Here is a 12436-nt window from a genome sequence, read left to right as displayed (position 1 = left end):
CTGAATCCAGGCCCAGTGCTTTATCCACTGCTCCACCTAGCTGCCCCCTGACTTTTTTTGAAAACAGAAGTGCCGGGGGTAGCTAGGTGGTGCAAGCCACTTAACCCCCATTGCCCCACAAAACAAACAAAAAAAACCCAGAAGTGCCTCAAATGCTTTTTTTTTTTTGCAGGGGGCAATGGGGGTTAAGTGACTTGCCCAGGGTCACACAGCTAGTAAGTGTCAAGTGTCTGAAGTAAGATTTGAATTCAGGTCCTCCTGAATCCAGGCCCAGTGCTTTATCCACTGCGCCACCTAACTGCCCCCTAAATGCTTATTTTTTGAATGTCCAACATTTCATTGATGATTGGCAGCTAAGTGGCACAGTGCATAATATCAGAAAGCCCTGAATTTTAATCCTGCCTCAGATACTTACTGGCTATGTGACCCTGGACAAATCACTTAAACTTTCTCTGCCTCAGTTTCCTCAACTCTAAAATAGGGATAATAATAGTACCTACTAAGACATGGAGCCAAGATAACAGAGTAGCAGGAAGATGTATGGTGAGCTCTCCCACCTCAAAACTTTTCCAAACAGGTTGAGAAAACTCAACAGACTGAATCCTGATGAGGAAATCCAAGAAAAAAAATCACAATAAAGTATTTGTCTGGCCCAGGTCAGCACAGGGAGATAGACAGAGAGGTCTATGGACACTAGGGACCAGGCCTTGTACTTTAGTATGCAGGGAGAAGTTGTGCACCAGGACAAGAGGAGATCCCAGACCCATACTGGGGCACACAGATGAGGTGAGGGACCAAGTGCCAACTGGCTATTTTGTCCCCCACTACCCAGTCCTGAGTCACAGATCCAGGATGGATTGAGAAGGAGGTGATATTTTGTAGTAGGGAACAGCTTAAGCAAGTTCAGAAGCAAGCAGCAGCAGTCAAGTGTTTCAGACCCAGAGGGAAGAACAAGTTCTCAGGTCTGGTTTCTAGCTTTTCTGAAGCCTATAGAGCAGTAACCAGGGTGGGAATCCCAGACCAAAAGGGAGCCTGTGGTTCTGTCACTCTGAATCAGCAAAGAGTCCCAGCTGGCTGAAAATGTTTGACTCCAGCAGCACCTTCTCTTTCTCAAACCCAAATCCAGGTCAGGAACTTGCAAAGCTGAGACCCGAGGGCCAACAATCATACTTTGCCTTAGGTCAGACCACTTTGGGAGCATGGAAAGCCACACCATGAAATCCTGGTACAACACAATATTCAATACCACAAGAAAGCAGCAACAGAACCAGCCCAGAGCTTCTGTCTTCTGGCATGTAGAGCTCAGCCCTAACATCAAGTCTGAAGTCAGGAAATGGGCTTGAAGAATGGTGGTAGTGGTGGTGAAATCCCACCATATATCATGGTAATAGGGATTCTTAAGACCCAAACCCAGAAGAAGAGAATAACTCCAAAACACTTCAAAGTAAAGTCTAAGAGAAAAACAGTTTGGGCACAAATTCAACTAGAATTCCTGGAAGAAATAAAGCAAGCATTATTTTATTGTTTTTTGGGGTTTTGGTTTTTTTTGTGAGGCAATTGGGGTTAAGTGACTTGCCCAGGGTCACACAGCTAGTAAGTGTCAAGTGTCTGAGGCCGGATTTGAACTCAGGTCCTCCTGATTCCAGGGCCGGTGCTCTATCCACTGCACCACCTAGCTGCCCCTGCAAGCATTATTTTAAAAGAGTTTTAAAAATGCTTTTATAAGTGAAATGAGAGTGCTAGTAGGAAAAATGTGTGTGTGTGTGGGGGGAAGAGTGTTATGGAAGAAGGAATTGAAAAGAGCATTAATAGCTTGGATCAAGAAGTACAAAACCTTGCCCAATCGACAAACTTCCTGAAAATTAGAATGGACCAAATAAAAGCCAATGACTCCATGACATTAAGAAAACAAGGTTAAAACAAAATGAAAAGGTTGAAAACATAAAATTAATTGTAAGGTATAATAGAAAAAACAACTGACCTAGAAAACAGATTGGGGGGGGGGGGATAAGACTCATAAGAGCCTGAACATCATATTTAATGAAATCTCAAAAGAAAACTGCCCAGATCTCTTAGAACCAAAAGGCAAAATGAAATAAGAATTTTTTGTTCACCTCCTGAAAGAAACTCCAAAATAAAAGTTCTCAGAAACATAACCAAAACCAAATCATCATAAGCATCATGGCCAAAAAACAGAGTTTTCAAGTCAAATAAAAATTTTACAAACAGCCAGAAGAAAGAATTTAAATACTATGCAGGCTTAGTCAGAATCACCCAGGACTTAGGATCCAACTTGTAACTTGTAATATGATATTCCAGAAAGCAAAGGATATAGGCTTACAGCCAAGAATAATACACCTGGTAACACTGAGTATAATTCTACAGGGGTAAAAATAGGCCCTTAGTGAAATAGAGGATTTCCAAGCATTCTTGATGAAAGAATCGGGGCTGTGTAGAAACTTTCAAGGTTAAACACAGGAGTTATGAAGAAATAAAAAGGTAGACTAAATGAACAATCATAAAGGACTGTCAATAAACTGCATACATGCAATTGTGAGGGGGGGGTGATACATGTTCCCTCTGAATCCTATCATCATTATATTCCCAAAAGGGAATCTAATAAGAGCAAGCCTTGGAGTGATTCTATAATGGCTTGATGATCTTAAGGAATGAAGGGAAAAGAGGGAAGAGGAATACATTGGAAGAAGGGATGGGAAGGGATGGGAAAGGATGGGAAAGGAAAGTTAGGGAACATAATTGGGGTGCACAAGTAGATATTTATACAAACAAGGAGTTGGGGTAGCAACTGATGCTTGAACCTCATTCTCATTTGAACCAATCAAAGGAGGGAAAAATACACAGAGAGAATTGGATACAGAAATACATTTTATTTAACAGAGAAATGGGGAAAGGGGGAAAGAGGGAAGGAATAAATAGAGGGAGGGTAGATCGAGGGAGGGATTAGTTCTAAGCAAAACTCTGAGGATGCACACAAGTATTTATAGCTTTTTATGGTGGATATTATGGTTATCTCTGAGGGGTGTCCTTCTAATACTATAGTTTATAGTCCCCCGCCAATGGTTATCAGTGATCTCAATTACACAGACTTAGTTAACTTTTAGAAAGTAGTACTTATTAAGGTGATGCAGTAAGAACAGTGGGTATAAAACATACCCACAAAAGTCTGTGAAATACTCTCTAGTAAATCTACATGGAGGGGGGCAGCTAGGTGGCGCAGTGGATAAAGTGCTGGCCCTGGATTCAGGAGGACCTGAGTTCAAATCATACCTCAGACACTTAACAACTTACTAGCTGTGTGACCCTGCGCAAGTCACTTAACCCTCATTGCCCTGCAGAAAGAAAGAAAGAAAAATATACATGGAGTCCAGTGGAGAGTGGGTTCAAACTTGGAGAGCACTTGTGGCCAAGGGGTTAACTCACAGCTCTTAAAATTTCCTTTGTTAGAGTTCTCAAGCTGTTCCCCATAGGTATGAAGGAGGTTTTCTGTCAGACTTCGTAGAGCCTTAAATCTGCTTTAATCTTCTCTGCCCTTGACTGCCATACAGACATTGTCATCAGCTGATCTAGAAATGCTGCTATAATGCTGAGGAGAAAATGGAAGTCCAAAATCCTCTGGACCCTTCAAAGCTCAGAGGGTCCTTCTTTGTCCAGGAGGTGGGGGGAGGAGTTTACCATAACCAAGTGCATGGCACTGTCCCTGCCCCCTCCCCCAAGAGGTTCCTTCTCAAAGGTTTGGGTAGAACGCTCTCCTGGATCACATTCTGCCTGAGATCTCCCACCACTTATTCCAATCTCTCTGAACCAAACGAGCTTGATATTTTAAAGATGATGCATAGGGTACCACCAAATTTCCTCAGCCAATCAAAACAGGCTTCCTATGCAACATCACTCCAGTTAATCGTGGACTTTTTCCTTATACTTAGTGTAAAGTCTATGATGGATTAACTCAACACAGAAGTGTCCTATCAGGGTTTAGCATTTTGACACTTTAAAGGGGATGCAGTGATTTTGTTGATTCAATCAAAGGACCTCCCAACCCTTACATAATTATGTATGCATGCATACCTTTTCCAACAATCAATATCTATTCATTTGTTCCACAGAGAAAGGTTGAGAATTGAAGTAACAAAAATCCTAATTAGCAATCAATCAACATTAATCAAGTGCCTTTTGTGTTCCAGGTACTGTGTTTAGGGCTAGGGATACTGAAGGAGGTGAGAGACAGTTCCTGCTCTCAAGGAGTTCACAATCTAGTGAGGAAGACAACAAGCAAACAAATATATACAAATAAGCTATATACACTATAAATAGGAAATAACAGGTGGAAGCCATAAATTGCAGAGAAGGCACTGGCCTAAATTGGGAGAGGAAGTTTCTTCATCCGGAAGTTCATCTGGAAAGCATTATGGGAATTAAAATGTTGTTGACTCTGCCGCAACCCACCCCTTTGGAATTTTTATATAATGTCAAATTTGGTGATCATTGAATGGATAGATGAGGTATAAGCTAGGGCCACCTCTGGATGCTATGAGAGAGTAGCAGAATCATGATAGAAAGGGGGGGACATGGGTGCTGGTAAATCAGTTGGGGACCTCTGAATTAATCCACAGACCAAAGCTCACCACTACTTTCTTTGCTTATGCTCCATACCAAAGGTTTGGTCAAATGCTCAGTGCAGTACACAGCCCTCCAGAATGTATCTGAACCAGATTAAAATGTAATTGGGAAATACTTAATAAAATATAATAAAATTTTAATTATTAAATCTAATTATTTAATAGTTGCTTAATAATTAATCATGTGACTCAGTTATTTAATAAGTAGGAAACTTATTATTTCATAATAAATCATTAAGATCAACCATTCAATAATTAATGATTAAACTTGATTACTTAATTCATTAGCTTAATTATTTAATAATTATTCATTGAATTTAATTATTTAATAACTAATTGTTGCACATGGTTATTTAATAATTAATTGTTGAATTTAATAACTTAATAAAAATAGAATAACCCATAGGCAATATTACATTTTAGAATTAAGTCAATATGTAGCCCATAGGGTTCCTTGTCCCTGACTTAGTGGCTCTATTTCTATTTGAATTGTTTTTTGAGGGGCAATGAGGGTTAAGCTACTTGCCCAGGGTCACACAGCCAGTAAGTGTCAAATGTCTGAGGCTGGATTTGAACTCAGGTCCTCCTGAATCCAGGGCCAGTGCTTTATCCACTGCGACACCTAGCTGCCCCCTCTATTTGAATTTGACACCACTGCTCTACACCACCACAGTAACAAAAAGAATCAATGAAGCATTTATACATACATTAATTTGTAGTTGGCTCTTATAGAAAGGACTTTTCCACTCCTTCATCCCCATCACTCTATATCCACAGATGGATGCATAATGGCATTGAGATTCATTATGAGGCATTGGATATGTTTCCTGCTTTAGGAATATTTCCTGGGAAGTATTTAGCTAGGAAATAGAACACTATGGTAATAACATTAAGTCTATTCTATCAGGTCAGGGTCAGTGATAGACTTTCTTGTCACAAGTCTATGCTGGAACAAACCCCTCCTTGATTCTGTTTTCCTGGGTAAAGAGAGAGATTTTTTTTTTTAATGACTAATTTGTACATTGAAAACTTCGTATTATTCAGCCATATTCCAACAGGTAGGAGGAGAGGGCAGGGTTTCCTATTCAGAGAAAAGAAAAACAATAGGGAAAGGGGTGAGAGAGATAGCATCATTGCCTTTATAGGAAAGCCTCCCCAAAGGCTCCCCAACTTTTCCCAACAAGCCAAAACATACAGACAGTAGTTTACAATGCTGTATGTGCTACTTGGCACCACAGACAGAGCCTGCTAACCCTTTCCCACGATGAGTTGGTGATTCACTAGACACATACACAGATTGGAGAGGAAGAGGAAAAAACAACAGGCACACAGCAGTATCAGAGGCCTGAACTGGAGCTGGGATCAGGCCAGACCAGCAGCTAGGACTCTATGACACAGTTGGTGAGAAGGAAGTCCAGTCAGAAGCTCCATCCCCCCATACCCCAACCCACCTGTTCTTTCAGATCACAACAGTGGGGACATTTTCACTCCAAAGTGAAAATTCAATCTTTTTTTCTTAGCAACCTCCCCATAGATCGTGGTTGTGTCTGGTGAGTTTTTCTGAAGATCTGAGATCTTCAGAGGTACATCAGTTTATTTCATGTACACTCACTAAAGTCCTAAAACCTGCCTTTTTTGTTTTTGTTTTTTAGAAAAGTCAGATTTTGTTACCCAAATGACTCTAGCAGGATCCAAATCTAGGTAAAATAGTGCCTTGAAAAAGGAAAAAAGAAAAAGGAAAACTGCTTATCTGCTTGAAAAACAAGGGGGAAATGTGAATTAATTTTGTTTTTTGTTTTTATTTATTTATTCATTCATTCATTTATTTCTTTATTTTTGCAAGGCAATGAGGGGTTAAGTGACTTGTCCAGGGTCACACAGCTAGTAAGTGTCAAGTGTCTGAGGCCGGATTTGAAGTCAGGTCCTCCTGAATTCAAGGGCTGGTGATTTATCCACTGCACCACCTAGCTGCCCATTTGAATTAATTTTGTACAAATCTGTACAAATTCCAGAAAAACTGCTTATTGGCTTGAAAATGGAAGGGGAAAAATGTGAATTGATTTTGTACAAATTCTAGAAGAACATTAACTATCATGCTGTGTTTATGTTCATATGGCTAAGTTAATGCCAATAGGAGTGTTTGGGGGGTTTTTTGTTTTTAATTTATTTTGCAAGGCAATGAGGGTTAAGTGACTTGCCCAGGGTCACACAGCTAGTAAGTGTCAAGTGTCCGAGGCTGGATTTGAACTCAGGTACTCCTGAATCCAGGGCTGGAACTCTATCCACTGTGCCACCTAGCTGCCCCCCCCTTTTTTTAAATTTTTTTTTATTTTTGCAGGGCAATGAGGGTTAAGTGACTTGCCCAGGGTCACACAGCTAGTAAGTGTCAAGTGTCTGAGGCCGGATTTGAACTCAGGTACTCCTGAATCCAGGGCCGGTGCTTTACCACTGCGCTATCTAGCTGCCCCCCCCTTTTTTAAATGTGTGTTTGGTTTTTAATATACATATATGATTAACCCTTAAGTTAAAAGAGATAAGAATTGAGTCAGTTTAGGAAAGTTTAGACTTTTAGTTTCTAATTTAGAAAGAAAATATATTTCTAATTTAGAAAGAAAATATAACAGCCGAGGCTGAAGAAAAGCAGCTAAAAAGACTGACCAAAGGCTTCTTAGGGCAACTGAAACGCATGAACAACAACCAATCAAAATTACTCTGAGCCCTGTCCATTGGTAAAAACCCAGCCTGGAAGAAGAAAATATGAGAAAGAGGGATAAAAAGAGGGAAGAAACAACAACAATGATTTGACAATAGCATTTGACAGCCCTTTAAGGCTTGTAACTAGCTGCACGCATTATTTCAGCGAGGAGGAGACTCAGAAAGGGGAGGAGACACAGGAGGAGACAGAGATGGGATGCAGAATTGCAGACAAAACAAAGAAATCCTGTTTAACGAGATTTTGACATTTCTAGGCTATACCCTGTTCTTCCATGGTCCTCCAGTAGGTGGCGGTGTTAACTTGATGTCTTCTCAAATCTTCTAAAATGGCCTCGAGAATAAAGAATGTGTCTGATAGAGAGAAGGACGGGAATTCTCTTTGGCAAAGGTGATTGTTTAGACTTTTTAAACTGGAAGTGCCCTTCAGATCATGTAACCCCGTGCCTTTTTGTTTGTTTGGTTTGGTTTTGTTTTTTTTTAGCCAAGGAAGAAAACAAGCCTAGGGCTATACTACTTAACTTGTCCAAGATCACACAGCTAGTAAGTGTGAAACCCAAGACTCAAACCCAATTCAGTTTGACAACCATTAACCAAGCGCTCAGTATGAGCCAGGCTCTGAGGACACAAAACTAAAAATGAATTGTACCTGCTCTCTGAAATTACATTCCAGCACATTCCAAGTCCAAGACCATATTCAATACACTACTACCTGTTTGCTGTGAAGTTTCCTAATGGGTCAGAGAATGCAGGAAGGAAAATATAGGGAGGAGAAGGGGCTTATGGACCGAGGAAGAGAAAGACAGGCACATACACGAAGAAATAATGCTTGTTACTTCCATATCGACCTCATGTTTGCAAGACAGCCACAGAGGGGCAGCAGAGGGCTGCTAAAAGTCTCACTTCATCCCTTCCCATCTGTCTTTGCAGGCTACCCAAGAACTCCAGGGCCACCTCCCTAGACCAGGCCTCCTCACCTCTTGCCTGGAATATTGCAAACAGGCCTTCCCTTCTCCACTCTCTTCATTGTGCCCTTGAGTGAGGGATCAAGCCACCACCTTGTCCATTCCTTCCCTACCCACTACCCCAAAGATACAATGACCTTCAATCAGAGAGGGCCTCAGACCCTCCTTAACATTTCTTCCACTCATTCCTTTTTCTCTATATTTAATTAAATCTATACTTACATTTTTAAAATTCTGAATTTAAATACCAAAGGAGCATTTTTGTGTTTTGTATATATGGAAACAAATACATAGCAGAACACAAAAAGAGGACTATATATGAGACTTAATCACCATTTCATACCACTTTTTAAATTTTTTATTATTTTTATTTTATTTTTTATGTTATCATAAACTTTTTTAAAAAGTATATAAAACATTCCATATGTTACTTTTAAAACCATCCTGCTTATCTGTGCTACCTTCTGAATTTGTTTCTGTTCTTTTCTATGCATTTAAAAAATGTTTCAATGGCCTTCTTTTTTGGCATTACCATTACTTTGGGGGGGGGCGAGGCAATGAGGGTTAAGTGACTTGCCCTGGGTCACACAGCTAGTAAGTGTCAAGTGTCTGAAACTGGATTTGAACTCAGGTCCTCCTGAATCCAGGGCAGGTGTTTTATCTACTGTGCCACCTAGCGGCCCCATGGTATTACTGTTACTAACAGGTCCTCTGCCCCTTCCCAACACCCTAGCCATTTAAAAAGAGAAAGAAAAATACCTTGTATCGATAAGTATAATAAAAAAAAATAAATCCATATAGTGGTGGGTCCAAAAATGCACACCCTCATTCTACATCTCTGAGTCAATCACCTCTCTGTTAGGAGGTAGGTAAAATACTTTATCTCATAGATCCCCTGGAGGAAGGCTTGGTCATTGTTGATCAGAGTTCCAATCTCTATCTTTTCAAGTCTGTCTTTACAATATTGTTGTGCTTGCTCCAGTGGTTCTGCTCACTTCATTCTGTATCAGTTCATACGACTCAGAATTCTTTGAATGTTCTATCACCATATAATAATATTTGATTACATTCAGATGCCGTAATTTCTAGCTGTTCCCCAATTGATGGCTAACCCTATAGATTCTAGCTCTTTTTTTTCTTTTCCCTTTTAAATCCCCCTTCAGGATCAAGACTTTGTTTAACTTGCAACTATGCCCTCCTCATATAATCCTTCTTCTATTAGCTCCAGTCCCTACTTTATATCCTCCCACTCTCTGAACTTTCTCTACAGTGCCACAGAAGCCTTCTCATCCTGGTAGTCTACTCTACTATTGGCCTTTTCATAATAGTAGTATATTGTGCCCCTGCAATCTCTTCTTCTCATAGGTTGATTCTTCCTAGAACCTCCATTTTAAGGAAAGTGCCAAGGTCAGTCATGACTTCATTATTCTCCTGACTTTTCTCCTCCCTAACCACCTCTCTGTCTTTCTGTCTCTCATTAGATGCAAGGACAATAGATTCTTTTTTTGGGGGGGGTTGCGGGGCAATGAGGGTTAAGTGACTTGCCCAGGGTCACACAGTTAGTAAGTGTCAAGTGTCTGAGGTCGGATTTGAACTCAGGTCCTCCTGACTCCAGGGCTGGTTCTCTATCTACTGCGCCACCTAGCTGCCCCAGGACAATAGATTCTTACTGAGTTATTAGGGGAAAGTAGGGAATTTGCGGTCTACCCCAAACTTAGGATATTGACTTAAAGGAACACAAGCCAAGCTTCTCTGCAACACTTGCTTTAGAGCCCTGATCAGACGCAAAATATGGATAGTCCCCCAGAACCCTAAGTCATTGTTCTAGAGTGGAAAGAGCACTCTAGCTTTGGAGTCAGAGGATTGGATAAGCATCTCTTCTCTGATGTTTACTACCCATGAGAATACAGACAAATCATTTTACCTCAGTTTCTTCCTCTGTAAAATGAGAGAGTTAGACTAGATATAATCCTAAAATTTAATTTACAACACAGGAACTCTGTTGGACATCTCCTCAAAAAACTATAGCCATATTTATCTCCCCTTTCTAATTAAACTTACTTTTCTTTGATTACTAGTGTTCAATTGTAAAAACTCTCAATCAGTTAATTTTTCTCTTGTTTTCTATTGTTTTTCTTATAAATGTATGCTTTAATCCTTCAAGCAATTTTTTCTTAGAGATTGGGGGGGGGCAGGGCAATGAGGGTTAAGTGACTTGCCCAGGGTCACACAGCTAGTAAGTGTCAAGTGTCTGAGGCTGGATTTGAACTCAGTTCCTCTTGAATCCAGGGCCAGTGCTTTATCCACCTAGCTGCCCCAAAGATTTCTTTTAAAGTAGGATTTAGAGGTAGTATAGACCTTATACATCTAGTCCCATTTCTTTATTCTAAAGAAGAAACTAAGGCAAGAGCCTTGAACTGGGGACTTGTCCAGACTCATGCAGCTAGACAGAGCCAGGATCAGGCATAAAAACCAAGAGGCTTGACAACCATCCCAGTGGCCTTTCCACTACATACAGTTACTTGCCCAAGAAATCTTGATTTTTTTATTGGAAGAATTAACATAAACAGGGCAAGACTAACATTGTTGCCAAACAAATCCAGGTTTAGGGGAGATAGAAGCTATTGTTGTTTTGCAAATAATCTTATACAGTTTAAATGGATTTGAAACAGTATTCCTAGTATAAGATTTAGAAATAGAATCCTCTTTTTGTTTATTTTTGTTGTTGTTCAAAGGATCATCAGCCATTTGTCCCAGTTTTGGGGAAGCTTTACCAGATCAGGAAAGAATGTTGGGAAAATGAACATGTGAGTAAGGGAGAAAGAAATACCTTAGTGAATTATAATTTACAATCTTATGTGAATCTGACACTGAGAATACAAAATAAATCTGACACTGAGCATACAGAAATAACACAGTTGCGTGCTATTCAGTCTTGTCTGGAAGGCAATTCAGGCTTTGAGAAAACAAACTCTATGATATATTTCCCCCCTCTAAACAGCCCAGTCTTTCCCTGTTGACTCCCCAACCTAAAAAGAGAAAGGGGAGAAAAACCAAGATACCAAACAAGACCAAACTTTAATTTTCAAAGATTACAAAAAGATTTCTGCTTTAATACTGACATGGAAATCTAATCAACTTGTGGTGGGAGTTGAGGGCTTGCAGAATTCTTCCTCAAATTTGCAAACAGATGACCTGAATAGGCCTGGGCCACACGGTCAGTGGGACTAGAAAGTGATAGGCCCAGTCTCCATAAGTCACACGAAGTCAATCTCACTCTAGATTTGTCCTTAATTTTTTTTTATTTTTTTTTTAGTGAGGCAATTGGGGTTAAGTGACTTGCCCAGGGTCACACAGCTAGTAAGTGTTAAGTGTCTGAGGCTGGATTTGAACTCAGGTACTCCTGACTCCAGGGCTGGTGCTCTATCCACTGCGCCACCTAGCTGCCCCTGTCCTTAATTTTTAAAAGCGAGCCCGTTGACCATCATCAGTATATTTATATTGTCAGTCACTGATATGTGTCTGCAGGCTTGGCTGAAGAGTCTGTTGCCTGACCAGTGATCTTGTCTACATTCACATCCTCCACAAACTACTTGATCAAATGAATTAACACAAGACCACAGTTTGCAACAGTGTTCCAGTTCTTGACTTTGCCTCTTGGAATTCTGGTTGACCCCAAGCTTTTACTCAAGGATGGCTCTGTACTCAAGTACACACACCCAGCTGATATATCTGCCACTTTTTCCTCAGCATCTGAATCTGGGTCCCACCCTTCAGTTAATCTCATTGTTTAAAAGTCTTCTTCACAGGGTAAAGTATTTCTTATACTCCCAATGCTTACATTGTAGCAGGAGTAAGTATGCCTCTATGTGGGTCACATAGCTTAAAGGTTAGATTACTGGACTTGGAGTCAGGAAGACCTAGGTGTAAATCCTGTTTGATACCTAATAGCTATAAGACCTTGGGCAAATCACAATCTCAGCCTCAGTTTCCTCATCTGTAAAATGAGGATAAGACTATATATGGCACCGATCTAATGAGATTGTTGTGAGGTTCAAATGAGATTGTGTATTGATGAGACAGCTCTCATTATTGCAATCGCCTTACCTCAGCTGATTATAT

Source organism: Dromiciops gliroides, chromosome 3 (assembly GCF_019393635.1).
Source record: "Dromiciops gliroides isolate mDroGli1 chromosome 3, mDroGli1.pri, whole genome shotgun sequence".
Classification (NCBI taxonomy): Eukaryota; Metazoa; Chordata; class Mammalia; order Microbiotheria; family Microbiotheriidae; genus Dromiciops; species Dromiciops gliroides.
Note: the sequence above shows the minus strand (reverse complement) of the source record.